Here is a 14,844-nt window from a genome sequence, read left to right on the forward strand (position 1 = left end):
GCCAGACACGCCCATTTTGCCACCCTTACTGGCGTTTAAACGCGAGTAAGTCCTTCCTACAGGGTGTGCTGTTTTCAATGCTGTTTTTGATTTTTTTCTTTATTTTTGTAGTTGTCTTTGTGACTTCACATGATCATCAACCTAAAAGAAAACAAAATAATATAGATTAAAATAAAATTGGGTTGCCTCCCAATAAGCGCTTATTTAATGTCAATAGCTTGATAGTGAGCTCTCATGGAGTCTCACAGATGATCAGAGTATGGTTGAGATCTCTCAACACCAAACTTAGAATTTGGCTGTAGCCTCCCAACACCAAACTTAGAGTTTGAATGTGGGGGCTCTATTTGACTCTGTATTGGGAGAAGCTTCTCATGCTTACTCTCCATGGTTATAGATGGAAAACTTTGAGTCTTTACTACAAGGCATTCTTTATTCATATGAAGGATCAACTCTCTTCTGTCAACATCAATCATAGCTCTTGCTGTGGCTAGGAAGGGTCTTTCAAGGATGATGGATTCATCCTCATCCCTCCTAGTGTCTAGGATTATGAAATCAGTAGGGAAGTAAAGGCCTTCAACCTTCACTAGAACGTCCTCTACTAGTCCATAAGCCTTTTTCATAGATTTATCTGCCATCTCCAATGAGAATTTGGCAGCCTGTACCTCATAGATTTCCAATTTCTCCATTACAGAGAGTGGCATCATGTTTATCACTGACCCCAGGTCACACAGAGCTTTTTCAAAGGTCATGGTGCCTATGGTACAGGGTATTAAGAATTTACCAGGATACTGTTTCTTTTGAGGTAAAGTTTGCTGAACCAATGTATTCAGTTCATTGGTGAGCAAGGGAGGCTCTTCCTCCCAAGTCTCATTACCAAACAGCTTAACATTCAGCTTCATGATTGCTCCTAAATATTGGGCAACTTGCCCTTCAACAATGTCTTCATCCTCTTTAGAAGATGAATAGTCATCAGAGCTTATGAATGGTAAAAGGATGTCCAAGGGAATCACTATGGTCTCTGTATGAGCCTCAGATTCCTTTGGTTCCTCATTAGGGTATTCCTTACTGATCTTTGGATGTTCCCTGAGGTCTTCTTTATTGGGATTCACGTCCTCCTCCTCTAAGGTTTCGGCCATGTTGATTATATCAATGGCCTTGCACTCTCCTTGGGTTTCTCTTCTATATTGCTTGGGAGAGTGCTAGGAGGTGTTTCAGTAACCCTTTTACTCAGCTGGCCCACTTGTGCCTCCAAATTTCTAATGGAGGATCTTGTTTCAGTCATGAAACTAAGAGTGGCATTAGATAGATCAGAGACTATGTTTGCTAAGCTAGAAGGATTCTGCTCAGAATGTTCTGTCTGTTGTTGAGATGATGATGGGAAAGATTTGCTATTGCTAAACTTGTTTCTTTTACCATTGTTATTATTGATGCCTTGCTTCTGTTAATCCTTCCATGAAAAAGTTGGATGATTTTTTCATGAAGGATTATAGGTGTTGCCAAAGGCTTCACCCATATAATTCACCTATTCCATTGCAGGGTTCTCAGGATCATAAGCTTCTTCTTCAGAAGATGCTTCTTTAGTATTGTTGGATGCATTTTGCAATCCATTCAGACTCTGAGAGATCATATTGACTTGTTGGGTCAATATTTTGTTCTGAGCCAGTATGGCATTCAGAGCATCAATTTCAAGAACTCTTCTCATTTGAGGCGTCCCATTACTCATTAGATTTCTCTCAGAGGTATACATGAACTGGTTATTTGCAACCATTTGAATAAGTTCCTGAGCTTCTGCAGGTGTTTTCTTTAGGTGAATGGATCCACCTACAGAGTGGTCCAGTGACATCTTGGAAAATTCAGACAGACCATCATAGAATATATCTAATGTGGTCCATTCTGAAAGCATGTTAGAAGGACACTTTTTGGTCAGTTGCTTGTATCTTTCCCAAGCTTCATAGAGGGACTCACCATCTTTTTGTCTGAAGGTCTGAACATCCACTCTAAGCTTGCTCCGCTTTTGAGGAGGAAAGAACTTGGCTAAGAAAGCCGTGACCAGCTTATCCCAAGAGTCCAGGCTATCTCTAGGTTGCGAGTCAAACCATGTTCTAGCTCTGTCTCTTACAGCAAAAGGGAAAAGCATAAGCTTGTAGACTTCAGGATCAACTCCATTGGTCTTAACAGTGTCACAGATCTGCAAGAACTCAGTTAAGAACTGATAATGGTCTTCTGATGGAAGTCCGTGAAACTTGCAGTTCTGTTGTAGTAGAGAAACTAATTGAGGCTTTAGATCAAAATTGTTTGCTCCTATGGCAGGGATTGAGATGCTTCTTCCATAGAAGTTGGAAGTTGGTGTAGTAAAATCACCAAGCATCTTCCATGCATTTTTGTTTGGTTCGGCCATAATTGTTTCTTTTGCTGCTTCCTTTTAAAAAATTTCAGTGAGGTCCTCTTCAGAGTTTTGTGCTTTAGCTGCTCTTAGCTTCCTCTTCAGAGTCCTTTCAGGTTCAGGATCAGCTTCAACAAGTATGCCTTTATCTTTGTTCCTGCTCATATGAAAGAGAAAAAAAATAAAATATCGAATCCTCTATGTCACAGTATAGAGATTCCTTGAGTTGTCAGAGGAAAACAAGAATGGAAGGATGAGGTAGATAAGGAAGAATTCGAACACACAAAGAGAGATGGAGTTTGAATTGACAATAGAGGAGGAATGTTAGTGTTTAAATAGAAAATGATAAGAGAGGGGAAGAAATTTTCGAAAATTAAAAATTAAAACAATTAGTTAATTAAAAGGGATTTAAAAAGAACTTAATGTTTTTCGAAAATTAAGAGTGAAAAGGTGGTTTTGAAAAAGATAAGAAATTAGAAAAAGATTTTGAAATCATGGATTTTAAAAAGATATGATTTGAAAAAGATATGATTTAAAAGATATGATTGAAAAGATAAAAATTAAAAAGATTTGATTTTAAAAAAAATATGACTCGATTAACAATGAACTAAAAGATATGATTCTAAATTTCAAATATGGAATCTCTCTTTAACAAGAACGTAACAAACTTGAAATTTTTGAATCAAGATTTTTGAAAATATGAGGAAAAGATTTGATATTTGAAAAAGATATGTTTGAAAAGATATGATTTTGAAAAAGATATTATTGAAAATATTTGATTTGAAAAAGATTTGATTTTGAAAAAATATGAAGATTTGAAAAAGATTTGATTTGAAAACAAAATTCCTCTCCTTGTGTCATCTTGGCGTTAAACGCCCAGAAGCTGCATGTTTTGGGCATTTAACGCCCAATTGCTACATGGTTATAGCGTTTAAACGCCCAGCCAGGTATCTGGCTGGCGTTTAAACGCCAGTTTTTCTTCTTCACTGGGCGTTTTGATCGCCCAGCTTTTTCTCTGTAATTCCTCTGCTTTATGTTCTTGGATCTTCATTTTTCTAAATCCTTTATTCAAGAAGATATGTTTTCAGTTTTGAAAAACAACAAAATGAGTTAAAACATATAATTCTTGGATCAAAACATAAGATATATTCAAGAACATTATGAACGTCAAGATGAACACCAAGAACAATCTTGAAGATCAAGATGAACATCAAGAACTCAGTTTTCTTAATGAAAGAAAATATGGAGGACATCAAACTTAAAACTTTCTCATGTTTGAGTCATATGAATGCAAGAATGCATATGTAGAACGTTATGCAGTGCAAATCAATAAATCATGAAGATCAAACAAGGCAATTCATCAAGAACGACTTGAAGATCATTAAGAACACAATGCATGTGTTTCGAAAATTGCAAGACAATTAAAATCATGCAATTTACAACAAACTTAAAATTTGGCCCTAGATTCAAACAAGAACCATGAAATATTTTTGAGTTTTTATGATTTTATGAATTTTTTTGGATTTTTTTTTGAAAAACGAAAAAGAGGAAAATTTTTTGAAATATTTTTGAAAACTTTTTTGAAAATAAAATAATGGTTCAAACAAGAAGAAAATTACCTAATCTGAGCAACAAGATGAACCGTCAGTTGTCCAAACTCAAACAATCTCCGGCAACGGCGCCAAAAACTTGGTGCACGAAATTGTGATACACAATGGCGCCAACAACTTGGTACGCACAATTGTAATCTCACTCTTTTTCTCAACTTCGCACAACTAACCAGCAAGTGCACTAGGTCATCCAAGTAATAAACCTTACGTGAGAATGGGTCGATCCCACGGAGATTGTCGGCTTGAAGCAAGCTATGGTCACCTTGTAAATCTCAGTCAGGCGGATTCAAATGGGTGATAGAGATTTCATAATTAAAAGATAAATAAACATAAAATAAAGATAGAGATACTTATGTAATTCATTGGTGGAAATTTCCGATAAGCGTATGGAGATGCTTCATCCCTCTTGAATCTCTGCTTTCCTACTGCCTTCAGCCAATCCTTCATACTCCTTTTCATGGCAAGCTGTATGTTGGGTTTCACCGGCGTCAATGGCTACCTCCTCTCCTCTCAGTGAAAACGGTCCAAATGCGCTGTCACTGATAAACCCTGTTTTGACGGTTTATCTTGTATTGATTTTAAGAGATTTTATCACCTTTTACCCACATTTATTCAATGAAATAGCATGGTTTTGTGATTGTCTCCTTATTTGTGCTTAGATGTGAAAACATGCTTTTAGACCCTTAATTAGATGGTTTTAATCTCCCTTTGATTCCACTAGATGCCTTGATATGTTTGTTAGTGATTTCAGTTTGAAAAGGCTAGGAATGGATCAAAGGAGTGAAGAGGAAAGCATGCAAAGTGGAGAAATCATGAAAAGTCAAAGAAGTTGAACTTGCCCATGGACGCGCGCGCGCACCTGCGAATCACCCCATGGACGCATACGCGTGCTGTGCGCGTACGCGTCGGTGCTAGTTTATGATTTTTTTAATGAAAACGTGACCAACAAATTCTCAAGGGTTGTGGGGCCCAATCCCAACCAATTTTGGTGCCTAAACTGCTATTTAAAGCCAAGGATTGAAGAGTAAAGAGGAGGATCTCACTTTAGTTCATTTTCACTCACTATGATTAGTTTAGAGGTAGTTTCTAGAGAGAAGCTCTCTCTTCTCTCTAGAATTAGGATTAGGATTAGTTATTAGATCTAGGTTTTAATCTTTGCTTTCTTCTACTTCTACCTTTCAATTCCTTGTTGTTACATACATTCTTCTTCCATTCTTTTGTTGCAATTTCCTTTATGTTGTTCTTGTGTTTTGTTGTAGATCTACTTTTGTTCCTCCTATTCTCTTTCAATTCAATTAGAGGTAATTCATAATAATTGTGTTCATTTGATTTGTTGTTGTTTAATTCCTTGCAATTGAGTAGTGTAGATTTACTTTTCTTGCAATTTTACTATGCTTTCCTTTTATGCCTTCCAAGTGTTTGATGAAATGCTTGGTTGGATTTTAGATTAGAATTTTATGTTCTTGGCTTGGAAAGGTAACTTAGGAACTCTTGAGTTACTAATATCCAAGTAATTGATGATTGGGATCCATTGACTCTAGTTCTCACTAATTGAATTAGTGGAGAGTTAGGACTTATGGACTAGGATTGATATAGCTCATTTGACTTTCCTTTACTACTAGTTAGAGGATGATTTAATGAGATTAATCCTTGCCAATTCTCATATTGTGGTTAGTGATTAGGATAGAGATCCTTGACCACCAACCCTTGCCAAGACCTTTTTAGGCCTTAGTTTACTTTCTTGCCATTTATCTTTCATGCTTCTTATCAAAACCCCAAAATAACTCACAACCAATAACAAGACACTTCATTACAATTCCTAGGAAGAACGACCCGAGGTTCAATACTTCGGTTTATAAATTTAGGGGTTTGTTACTTGTGACAAACAATCTTTTGTATGAAAGGATTATTGTTGGTTTAGAAACTATACTTTACAACGAGATTTCATTAGTGAAATTCTAAACCGTCAAAAATCTAATCATCAGTCACCGCACGGCTAATCATCTGTCGGTTCTTGATCATGTTGGAATAGGATCCAGTGATCCTTTTGCGTCTGTCACTACGCCCAATACTCGCGAGTTTGAAGCTCGTCACAGTCATCCCATCCCAGATCCTAGTCGGAATACCACATATAGGGTTTAGACTTTCTGGATCTCAAGAATGGCCACCAATAATTCTAGCTTCTACAACGAAGACTCTGATCTTTCGAAATGGAGGCTAAGAGATACACACTCAATCTTAAGTAGAACGGAAGTGGTTGTCAGTCACGCGTTCATAGGTGAGAATGATGATGAGTGTCACGGATCATCACATTCATTATGTTGAAGTGCAAGCGAATATCTTAGAATAGGAATAAGCTTGAATTGAATAGAAAACAGTAGTGCTTGCATTAATACTTGAGGAACAGCAGAGCTCCACACCTTAATCTATGGTGTGTAGAAACTCCACCGTTGAAAATACATAAGTGGTTTGGAGGTCCAGGTATGGCCGAATGGCCAGCCTCCCCAAATATGAAAATATATCCAGAATTGTCTCTATGATCGGAAGATGAAAATACAATAGTAAAAGGTCCTATTTATAATGAAACTAGCTACTAAGGTTTACATAAATAGGTAAATGATGCAGAAATCCACTTCCGGGCCCACTTGGTGTGTGCTTGGGCTGAGCATTGAGCTTTACACGTGTAGAAGTCTTCCTTGGAGTTAAACACCAGCTTTGGTGCCAGTTTGGGCGTTTAACTCCAACTTTTATGCCAGTTTTGGCGTTTTGACGCCAGAAAAAGGCAAAGAGCTGGCGTTTTGACACCATTTTACGTCGTCAAAACTCGCGTAAAGTATGAAGTATTATATATTGCTGGAAAGCCCCGGATGTCTACTTTCCAACGCAACTAAGTTCGCGCCATTTGGAATTTTGTAGCCCTAGAAAATCTACTTCAAGTGCAGGGAGGTCAGAATCCAACAGCATCTGCAGTCCTTTGTCAGCCTCTGAGTCAGATTTTTGCTCAGGTCCCTCAATTTCAGCCAGAAAATACCTAAAATCATAGAAAAACATACAAACTCATAGTAAAGTCCAGAAATGTGAATTTTGCTTAAAAAGTAATAAAAATATACTAAAAACCAACTAAATCATACTAAAAAGTATATAAAAACAATGCCAAAATGCGTATAAATTATCCGCTCATCAATTACCCCACTCTGTAGCCTCTAATTTGTGTTTTCTGGGCCGAAAAATGGGTCAAAAACAGCACAGAAATCTCCCCAGCAATTTCTGATACGTCAAGCACGTGCGCATGTCACGTGTACACGTCGTCCACGCGTACGCGTGTATTGAACTTTTACAGGGTCACGCGTACGCGTGATTTACGCGTTCACGTCGCACAATAGTCAGGAAACTATGGCAAATTATATATCGTTGTGAAGCCCCAGATGTCAGTTTTTCAACGTAGAACCGCCTCATTTGGACATCTGTAGCTCAAGATATGATCGATTTGGTGCGAAGAGGTTAGGGCTGATAGCTTTGCAGTTCCATCATCTTCTTGTATTCCTTACACTTTTGCATGCTTCCTTTCCATCCTCTAAGCCATTCCTGCCGTGTAATCCCTAAAATCACTTAAAGCATATATCACGACATCGAATGGTAATAAGAGAGGATTAAAATTAGCTAAATTAAGACTAAAGAAACATGTTTTCAGTCATAGTACAAAATCAGGAAGGAAAATGTAAAACATGCAATTTACATGAATAAGTTTGAGAATAATGGATAAAATCCACTCAATTAAGCACAAGATGTACCACTCAATTTCTTCATTTTTCTCTCTTTCCTTTTTTTTGTTTTTTTATGCAAAATGCAGAATACAAAATGCAGATGCTGATGCAGACATGACGAATGAACACTAATAAAAATAGAATAAAGTAAAACGAAGAACAAAATAAAATTAAATAAAGCTAAGACTGAAAAAGAACGGTCATACCACGGTGGGTTGTCTCCCACCTAACACTTTTAGTTAAAGTCCTTAAGTTAGACATTTGGTGAGCTCCTTGTCAAGGCGGCTTACGCTTGAACTCTTCCAAGAATCCCCACCAATGTTTATACTTCCAGTAGCCTCCGGGATCCCAAACTTGGTGCATAACGCCTTCAAGCAAGTTGAAGTAGGGGACAAGGCCCCAGGAGTGTTGATTGCTAGAATAAATTCTGGGGTCCCAAACTTGCTTTTGCACCCGTCTTTGTGTTGATCATCATTATTCCATTCGGGTGGTTCAGCTTTGGAATTCTCATTTAAGCGCCTAAACTTCCTCCTAGACCCAATCAATTGAGAATTATACCAATCCTTGCACTCTAACTTGGAGCATACAACCATATTGAACCTTGCATGACAACTCCAACCACCAACCAGCTTCCTCTTACTCTTAACGCCATAAAGAGCTTTAAGTTGCCCATCTGTCTCAAGCAAAGCATATTCAAGTGGGCTAATTAAGCTTAGAGATGAAAGATTTGCCCACTTGAATGAAGGAATGGATGGTGATGGCTTTGGGGGAGAGGTCTCCAACAACTTTGGCAAGGTGATTTCCAGCTCCATGCCCTTGAGCTCTTCCTTGACAACTTCCACCTCTTTGTAAGATTTTGTAACATTAACTTCTTCCTCTAGTTCAATGGGAGAGAGTTTAATTATATGTAGAAACTCATTAATTATTGAACCTATCTTATTATCAACAGCTTCCAAGTCTTCAACCATGATATGCTTTGGAGGTTGTACACCCTCCTCAACATCAAATTCAATTGTCTTGGAAGGAGGCTCCATGACTTGAGGTTCAAATGGAGGTTCCGCATCTCCTAAATCTTCAACCATTTCCTTTTTTTCTATATTTTCGGTTTTCTCCTCTTGCTCTAGTACAAAATCCAGCTCCTCCTTGTTGACTTCCACCTCTTGACAACTGCCGTCAAGGGTCTCTCCTACTGCCACATTTAGGGCATCCTCTAACTTCTTGTGAAGTGTGAATTTGCGAAACCGATCCCTTCTCTCTTATTCTGAGTCAGTAGCATAATTAGGATCATGCTGCTTTTGGATTGATGGATGTGGGTGCTCTTCCATGGAGGGTGGTGATGAGATGGAAAGATCATTATGTGGTTGAAGAGGAAGTGCACTAAAGCTTGAGGGTTTAATATTGGAGGTGGAGGGTTGGTCCATGCGAGATATAAGATTTTGTAGTTTAGAGGTGAGATCAATGAGAGAGATAAGTGTGTTCTGCATGGAGGTTTTGGGTGGATAGGAGGGTTCATTTGTTGGAAGAAAGGGCTCATAACATGGATGTGGTTCCTCTTGATAAGGATATGGAGATGGTGTATATTGAGGTGGTGGTCCTAAGTGTGGCTCATAAGGCTCTTGGTATGGTGGGTAAGGATTATGGTCATATGGGGGTGTTTGGTGGTAAGGTGCTTGCGAGTATGGTGGTTCAAAATTATGTTGAGGAGGGGGTTCATAGGCATATGGTGGTAGTTGTTGATAATCAAAAGAGTGCTCACCATAGCCGTCATCTTGATATGCTTCTTCGAATGGCTCTTGGTCATAGTGTGTTGGTGGAGGTTATTGCCAAGAGGGTTGATCAAATCCCTGTGGCTCCTCCCATCTTCGGTTGTCCCAACCTTGATGCATGTTGACATTATAATCTCCTCTTCCTGCAACATAATTATAACTACGCTCGTGGCCACAGGGGTGAGAGTTCATAGTAATAAGAGAAAATAAAAATAAAAACTATTAAAGATAAGCAACTAATTCCTAAACTAGCAAAAACTAGCAAACAAGCAAAAAGCAAATATTTACAATAACCAATAATAAGGCACACGTTTGCAACTCCCCGGCAACGGCGCCATTTTGACGAGCGGGGTTCCCTGTGCAGTCTAAAAATTTACAAATTAGTTCTCGTTGAAAGTATAGCGTCTAAACCAACAAGGAATCCCTTTCGTGCAAAAGTTTTGGTTGTCACAAGTAACAAACCCCTAATAGAATTGATAACCGAAGTATTTAAACCTCGGGTCGTCTCTCAAGGAATTGCAGGGAAGTGTTCTTGTTATTGGTTATATAAAGGTATATTTTGGGGTTTTTAAGATAAGAAGCAAGAAAAGTAAATGGCAAAAGTAATAAACTAATAACTAGAAAAGCTCTTGGCAAGGTATGAGAACTAGATGTCCTATTGATGAGCGGATAAATTTATACGCTTTTTGGCATTGTTTTTAGATAGTTTTTAGTATAATCTAGCTATTTTTAGGGATGTTTTCGTTAGTTTTTATGCTAAATTCACATTTCTGGACTTTACTATGAGTTTGTGTGTTTTTTTGTGATTTCAGATAATTTCTGGCTGAAATTGAGGGACCTGAGCAAAACTCTGATAGAAGGCTAACAAAGGACTGCTGATGCTGTTGGAATCTGACCTCCTTGCACTCGAAATAGATTTTCTGGAGCTACAGAACTCCAAATGGCACGCTCTCAATGGCTTTGGAAAGAAGACATCCAGCGCTTTCCAGCAATATATAATAGTCCATACTTTATTCGTGATTAGATGACGTAAACTGGCGCTAAATGCCAGTTCCATGCTGCATTCTGGAGTCAAACGCCAGAAACACGTCACGAACCAGAGTTGAACGCCAAAAACACGTTACAACTCGGCGTTCAACTCCAAAAGAAGCCTCTACACGTGTAAAGCTCAATCCCAGCCCAAGCACACACCTAGTGGGCCCCGGAAGTGGATTTTTGCATCAATTACTTACTTTTGTAAACCCTAGTAGCTAGTCTAGTATAAATAGGACATTTTACTATTGTATAAGACATCTTTGGTCTCGGTTTTATTCCATTATTCATCTTAGGAGACTATTGATCATTCATGGGGGGCTGGCCATTCGGTCATGCCTGAACCTTCAGGGTGGAGTTTCTACACACCATAGATTAAGGGTGTGGAGCTCTGCTGTACCTCGAAGTTTTAATGCAATTACTACTATCTTTTATTCGAATTCAAACTTATTTCTGTTCTAAGATAGTACTCGTACTGCAACCTGATGGATGAGATGATCTGTGACACTCATCATCATCCGTCCCTATGAACGCATGCCTGACAACCACTTCCGTTCTACAAGCGAAAGCTAGAGTGTGTGTCTCTTGGATTCCTGATGCACCACGCATGGTTGCCCTTGCCTGACAACCAAGCCCTCCATTCCATGAGATTAGAGTCTTCGTGGTATAAGCTAGAATTGATGGCGGCATTCATGAGAATCCGGAAAGTCTAAACCTTGTATGTGGTATTCCGAGTAGGATTCCGGGATTAAATGACTGTGACGAGCTTCAAACTCCCGATTGTTCGGCATGATGACAAACGCAAAAGAATCAACGGATTCTATTCCGACATGATCGAGAACCGACAGATGATTAGCCGTGCCGTGACAGAGCATTTGGACCTTTTTCACTGAGAGGATGGGATGTAGCCATTGACAACGGTGATGCCCTACATACAGCTTGCCATGGAAAGGAGTAAGAAGGATTGGATGAAGGCAGTAGGAAAGCAGAGATTTAGAAGGAGCACAGCATCTTCATACGCCTATCTGAAATTCCCATCGATGATCTACATAAGAATTTCTATCTTTACTTTCTGTTTATTTATTATTATTATTCGAAAACTCCATAACCATTTATTATCCGCCTGACTAAGATTTACAAGATGACCATAGCTTGCTTCATACCAACAATCTCTGTGGGATCGACCCTTACTCACGTAAGGTTTATTACTTGGATGACCCAGTGCATTTGCTGGTTAGTTGTGCGAGGTTGTGAAGAAAGTGCTGAGTTATAAACGCGCATACCAAGCTGAATGCCATTATTAGAGATCACAATTTCATGCACCAAGTTTCTGGCGCCGTTGCCGGGGATTGTTCGAGTTTGAACAACTGACGGTTCATCTTGTTGCTCAGATTAGGTAATTTTCTTTTCATTTATTTTAGAAAAAAAAAATTTTTTAAATCTTTCAAAAATTTATCACCTATTTTCGAAAATTTTCAGAGTTTTCAAGAATGAATTCTAGAGTTTCATATAACATGTTTTAGCTTCGCTGGCTATTAAGCCATGTCTAATTCATAGGATTTTGATTGAAGACTTTGGATTCATTACTTTCTTTTTCCTATATGTTTTTCGAAAAATATAAAATAAAATACAAAAAAATAATAAAATCATAAAAATAAAAAATATTTTGTGTTTCTTGTTTGAGTCTTGAGTCAACTTTTAAGTTTGGTGTCAATTGTATTTTTCTAAAAATTTATGCATTTTTTGAAAATCCAAGCATGGTGTTCTTCATGATCTTCAAGTTGTTCTTGGTAAGTCTTTTTGTATGATCTTGATGTTTTCTTGTTTTGTATCTGTTGTTGTTTTTCATGTGCATTTTTGCATTCAAAGTGTCTAAACATGAAAGATTTCTAAGTTTGGTGTCTTGCATGTTTTCTTTGCATAAAAAATTTTTCAAAAAATATGTTCTTGATGTTCATCATGATCTTCAAAGTGTTCTTGGTGTTCATCTTGACATTCATAGTGTTCTTGCATGCATCATTGGTTTTGATCCAAAATTTCCATGTTTTGGGTCATATTTGTGTTTTTCTCTCTCATCATTAAAAAAAATTCAAAAATAAAAAATATCTTTTCCTTAATTCTCTCAAAATTTCGAAAATTTGAGTTGACTTAGTCAAATTTTTTTTAAAATTAGTTATTTCTTGTAAGTCAAGTCAAATTTTCAATTTAAAAAAAAATCTTATCTTTTTCAAAACTTTTTCAAAAATCAAATCTTTTTCATTTTTCTTACTATTTTTTTCAAAAATTTTTAATTTGAATTTTGAAATCTTTTTCTTATCTTTAATTCATAATTTTCAAAAACTTTATTAACAATTAATGTGATTGATTCAAAAAAATTTTGAAGTTTGTTACTTTCTTGTTAAGAAAGGTTCAATCTTTAAACTCTAGAATCATATCTTTTAGTTTCTTGTTAGTCAAGTAATTAATTTTAATTTTAAAATTAAATCTTTTTCAACCATATCTTTTTAATCATATCTTTTTATCATATCTTTTTCAAAAATTTTATCTTTTTCAAAAATTTGATTTCAAAATATCTTCTTATCTTTTCAAATTTGATTTTCAAATCTTTTTCAAACTAACCAATTAACTGTTGTTTATTTTTTTTTATCTTTTTCAAAACCACCTAACAACTTTTCTCTCTCCAATTTTCGAAAATACCTCTCTCTTTTTTTTTAAAAAATTATTTTTAATTAATTAATTGTTTCAAATTTTAATTTTAATTTTATTCTCCTTTAATTTTCAAAAATCACTAACTACTTTTTCAAAATTTTATTTTCGAAAATTTCTCCCTCTCTCATCTTATTCTATTTATTTATTCATTTACTAACACTTCTTTTCATCTCCAATCTCTGCCCCTATCCTCACCCTTGTGTTTGGATTATTCATTCTTTTTCACTCTTATTCCCTTTCTTCTTCTACTAACATAAAGGAATCTCTATACTATGACATAGAGGATTCCTCTTCCTTTTCTGTTCTCTTCTTTCTCATATGAGCAGGAATAAGGAAAAAGGCATTCTTGTTGAAGCTGATCCTGAACCTGAAAGGACTCTGAAGAGGAAACTAAGAGAAGTTAAATTACAACAATCCAGAGACAACCTTACTAAAATTTTCGAACAAGAAAAGGATATGGCAGCCGAACCCAACAACAACAATGCAAGGAGGATGCTCGGTGATTATACTACACCTACTTCCAAGTTTGATGGAAGAAGCATCTCAATTCCTGCCATTGGAGCAAACAATTTTGAGCTGAAACATCAACTAGTTGCTCTAATGCAACAAAACTGCAAGTTTCATGGACTTCCATCAGAAGATCCCTACCAATTTTTAACTGAGTTCTTGCAGATCTGTGAGACTGTTAAGACTAATGGAGTAGATCTTGAAGTCTACAGGCTCATGCTTTTCCCTTTTGCTGTAAGAGACAGAGGTAGAACATGGTTGGACTCACAACCTAAGGATAGACTGGACTCTTGGGATAAGCTGGTCACGACCTTCTTGGTTAAATTCTTTCCTCCTCAAAAGCTGAGTAAGCTTAGAATGGATGTTCAGACCTTCAAGCAAAAAGATTGTGAATCCCTCTATGAAGCTTGGGAAAGATACAAGCAGATGACCAAAAAGTGTCATTCTGACATGTTTTCAGAATGGACCATGATAGATATATTCTATTATGGTCTGTCTGAGTTCTCTAAGATGTCATTGGACCACTCTGTAGGTGGATCCATTCACCTAAAGAAAATGCCTGCAAAAGCTCAGGAACTTATTAAAATGGTTGCAAATAACCAATTCATATACACTTCTGAGAGGAATTCCTTGAATAATGGGACGCCTCAGAGGAAGGGAGTTCTTGAAATTAATGCTCTGAATGCCATATTGGCTCAGAACAAAATGTTGACTCAGCAAGTCAACATGATTTCTCAAAGTCTGAATGGATGGCAAAATGCATCCAACAGTACTAAAGAGGCATCTTCTGAAGACGAAACTTATGATCCTGAAAACCCTGCAATGGTAGAGGTAAATTACGTGGGTGAACCTTATGGAAACACCTATAATTCTTCATGGAGAAATCATCCAAATTTCTCATGGAATGATCAACGAAAGCCTTAACAAGGCTTTAATAATGGTAGAAGAAATAGGTTTAGCAATGGCAAGCCTTTTCCATCATCTTCTCAGCAACAGACAGAGAATTCTGAGCAGAGCACCTCTAACTTGGCAAATATAGTCTCTGATCTGTTTAAGGCTACTTTAAGCTTCAT

At 37.1% G+C, this 14,844-nt stretch overlaps 1 non-coding gene across 1 annotated transcript; it reads left to right on the forward strand.

Moving 5' to 3' along the window:
• Nucleotides 1–1,897: 1,897 nt before the first annotated feature.
• On the forward strand, nucleotides 1,898–2,005 carry LOC130959011 (small nucleolar RNA R71). Its single transcript, XR_009078108.1, has one exon. It is a non-coding gene; the product is annotated as a small nucleolar RNA R71 (small nucleolar RNA).
• Nucleotides 2,006–14,844: the final 12,839 nt, after the last annotated feature.

Source organism: Arachis stenosperma, chromosome 10 (assembly GCF_014773155.1).
Source record: "Arachis stenosperma cultivar V10309 chromosome 10, arast.V10309.gnm1.PFL2, whole genome shotgun sequence".
Taxonomy (NCBI): domain Eukaryota; kingdom Viridiplantae; phylum Streptophyta; class Magnoliopsida; order Fabales; family Fabaceae; genus Arachis; species Arachis stenosperma.